Source organism: Pteropus vampyrus, unplaced genomic scaffold (genome assembly GCF_000151845.1).
Source record: "Pteropus vampyrus isolate Shadow unplaced genomic scaffold, Pvam_2.0 Scaffold73, whole genome shotgun sequence".
NCBI classification, from domain to species: Eukaryota; Metazoa; Chordata; class Mammalia; order Chiroptera; family Pteropodidae; genus Pteropus; species Pteropus vampyrus.
This window is the reverse complement of record NW_011888854.1, coordinates 3322225-3326345: the sequence shown is the minus strand read 5'-3', so window position 1 is coordinate 3326345 and position 4121 is coordinate 3322225. Positions and strand designations below refer to the sequence as shown.

At 33.7% G+C, this 4121-nt stretch overlaps 1 pseudogene; it reads right to left on the bottom strand.

Annotated features, from left to right (window-relative positions):
- Positions 1-364: 364 nt before the first annotated feature.
- Positions 365-4121, bottom strand: part of LOC105293474 — a 42488-nt pseudogene continuing 38731 nt past the window's right edge.

The window sequence follows — 4121 nt, the reverse complement described above, 5'->3', positions numbered from 1 at the left end:
ATAGGTTTTTCAGATGTTATTTATCAAATTTTTTTAAATAAAAATATTTAAATATTTTAACTATTTTTTTACTTTCATTCAGGCCAAGGGTCGATTTAGAAAAAAGTTCTATTTTAAGTACATGGCTGAGAGAATGTAGGAAGGCTGTCGATGATTTTGTTCTGAGCTTAGCCTATCAGTCATCTTGTTTGAAATGTGAACTCTGAGGCCTTCCACAGGTGTATTAAAATTCTTTGCAAGAGGTTGCAGGATTGTAGGATGTAATAAAGTCTGCATAGCTTCATTTATAATAATGCAGAATCCTATATACTGAGGCCCCTGTCCTTATGCCTTGAGATTCATTCCTGGTACCCTCTTGCCCGCATCACTGAAATGAAACCCACGGTGCCGCAATTTCTGCTGCCATTCCCTCCTCTCTTCGTCACAAGATCGGAGAGTGCTCCTCTTTTTCACGTTTATGGAGCTCATCATAGACGCTGTCATTCCTGTGAAAATATCCCACCTTCCTGGGAAGAACCTGGCTGTGAACATTCATCAAAGTCTGTCTGACTTTGAGGCCATCCTGCCTGAAGAAAAGCAGGAGAAGTTCCTTGAAATGCTTCCCCACCATTGTCCTGACTCCTTGGGTCGCTTGAAACAAATTGGCCGCTTCAACAGGATGCAGGTCTCAGAAGTACTCCACTGGCCCCAGGGGACACGAGAGTACATGTCCTGGTACTCAGGCTTCCTGTCCATGAGGGCAAAGGACAGGTCTTCTTTGAGAACCACTACAAAGGGCCTGATGAGCTGTTGGCCAAATCTGAATGCTGTTTTCTAACGGTCCAAGTATGGAAATTCCTATCTCATTCTAGTTTGCTGAGAGGTGGTGTTTCCGTTTGTTTGCTTCTGTTTTTATCATGAATAGGTGTTGGATTTTGTCAGATGCTTTTTTCTGAATCTATTCATTCAGACACATGGTTTTTCTTTAGCCTAATAATGCAATGGGTTGCATTAATTAATTTCTGAATGTTGAATCAGCATACTGAATGTGGCATGCTTGGAATAAACCCATCTTAGTCGTGGTATATAATTCTTACATATTGTTGTATTTGATCTGCTACTCTGTTGAGAATTTGCGCATCTATATTCATAAGAGATACTGGTCTGCAGTTTCCCTTTCTAACAATGTATTTATCTGGTTTTGGTATTAGTGCCTTTGTAGAATGAATTAGGAAGTGTTCCCACTACTCCTCTTTTCTAAACTTTTTAGAATATTGATATAATTTCTTCCTTAAAACACTTGATAAAACCAGTGAAACCTTCTAGACGTGTGGGTTTTTTGAAATGTTAATTACTGATTAATTTTTATAACTCTATACATATTATCTGTTTCTGTGTGTGAGTGTTGGATGTCAGAAGACCCTTTATCAGTCACAGAGGTAGTACAATGGGCATCTAAGACAAATGTGGATGCTGTCTAGGCCCAGGAACAAGGGCTTCCCCTCACTAAGGCTGCCCTCTTTAATTCCACCACTGAGTACCAACTCATTGATGCAGAGACTGATGACAGCACAGTTCCTTGGGGAGACAGGCCAACACAAAGAGAGGCAAATTCATAGAGACAGAATGTAGATTAAAGATCACCATCGAATAGGCAGGAGGAAGTGGGGAGTTATTGCATAATGGGTACAAAGATTTTGTTCAGTGTAATAAAAAATTAGAAATAAATAGTAGCGATGTTTGGAGAACATTGTGGATGTAATTATGCCACTAAATTGCTCATTTTAAATGGTTGAATCATTAAAGTCTATGTTATATATATTTCATCACAATAAAATAATCTATATGCAAAACATATGTGCAAATTTGTGGTATTTTATCTCTACCAATTATAAATGCTTGCATTTTAGAGATATTGATAGAAGTAAATTTGAACCTAACAGGAGCATGTAATGAATCAAGTAATTCATCAGTGGTAAAAAAATGTCAATTAATCTTGTAATTGAGACAGAATTTCATATTGGCTACATTTTCATTATATTTTTAACCAGTTCTAAAATTCTCCTTTTGTTATTTTTAAGATAGACCCTGAAATAATAATAGATAATAGTGGAATGATCAAAAGTCAGAGTCTTTGATACAAGTCTTAACATGACATTGATTCTAAGACCTTCTTTAATTATTTACTAAATCACTTGCAGCTCCATTTTTTCACATCTATAAAATGAGGAAATTCTAAAAGAAGATCTTTGAGGATCTACAACCTCAAATACACTATAATTATATAGAATTTTTCTTTTCATCTTGACAAGTTGAAATAAAGGTCCTTGAAAATGCAAAATAGGTAAACCAGTAACTATAGAAGCCACTTCAACGGATTGTATTGAGTCCACTAGTTTTATGAATTATTAAACTAGTTGTGTAAATGTACTAAAAATTCGAGTAGGCAATACAAAGAAAAACTTTCATTATTGGCAAATTACTTGGAAGTGTGCAGTTTTAGTCACATTGTGAATAAAAATTTTCTTGTCATCTATTAAGAATGTGAAATAAATATGGGATGTTCTATCTCCTTTCAGGGAAGAAATGAAACCAGAACTTTCTGATTTCTCAGATGACTGAATTACTGGTCATTCATAAACTGGTTCAGTGGCCTTTGCAGAAAGGTGGACTCGTTTCTCAGAATCATAGACACGCAGGAAATATGCACAATAATAAAAGTAAGTTTTTCTTCTTCTTTATAAGAATAATCAAATATATGTATTCTTTAATATTATTTTAAATTCTAAGGACATTTTATTTGTTGAATAGATTCATATGTATTCTTACAAATGGAAAATATATAAATAGCAGTTATTACATCAGAAAATAAGCAAGGAATCAAATTTTCCTTGAAATGCTGGACTGTTAAGAAAATAATGAGGTTTATAGGACTATATATTATCATGTAAATGCATATAGACCATGCTTATTTTCTTAATATTATTTCATTATGGATTAATTCCCATTAAACAATCATATTTACTTTCATGAGTTTATGTTCCCTTTATTTAAAATCTATTTTGTATGAATCTCATTATAGCGTAGATGAATAATTATTTTGCATATTTGAGAATCAACTAAATTTGAAAAGTGAGGCTAAAACTTTTTTTCAGCACAAGATTCAATTTTATTGTTGAGTTGTATTCCATTGTACAAATAAATTGTAATTTGTTATCCATTCTCCTTCAGGTTATCTCTGAGTTCTTCCTAGGTTTTAGCTACTATGAACACATAATGCAATAAACAGATGATGTATCATTGAATTGTACAAGCAAGGCTAAAACTTGACCTTAATTATGATTTAAATAAACTGAAGTATCTGATATTTAGTTTTTAGGCTTTCCAATCCAGATTTTTGTCTTAGTTTTAGCTACTGTATCTATTTATAATCCTTTCCTGCTCCTGTAAACGATGGTCACTGCCTGCTGGGAGCAGGTTTATTTGCTCATAGGTTTGTTTTATGGAACTAAGGGTTGATAGCAGCAGGTACAACTTCCTGCCATCATCTGGGTCACTTATGTCCTACAGATCAGTGATTTCTTTACCTAGAACAGCCTTAAATTACAACCATGAATACACACACACACACACACACACACACACACACACGCATGCATGAACACACATGGATGCACACAGATCATTCACTTTGTTCAAGAGTTAATCTAAACAGAATGTGATGTTTATTAGAAGATAAAATTGAAAATAGAAAGAGTAACAGGATGGAAGAAAGATATATAACATTAGGATCACTCTTTCTATGCTGTGTTTTCTAGCATTATCTCCTACTTTTAGTAGTCTTGTTTATGAAAAGATACTTTCTCCAAGAGAAAATGTAATTCTGTGGCAATTTTTCAGCTTTGAAAAAAATGTTTTAATCAAAAATGCTATTATCATAACCATCATGCCAAAGTAACTACTTCAAGCATGCATATTAGTCTACCAATAATATATAACTACCATGCCAGACTGACTTTAATGGCACATGGAACTTTATATTTTACTCAACCTATCTTTAATAATACTTGAGAATTAAAATGATGCAATTTATTATTTTCATGCTATCTGTGAGCATAAATGAATAGATAAATGTTACATAT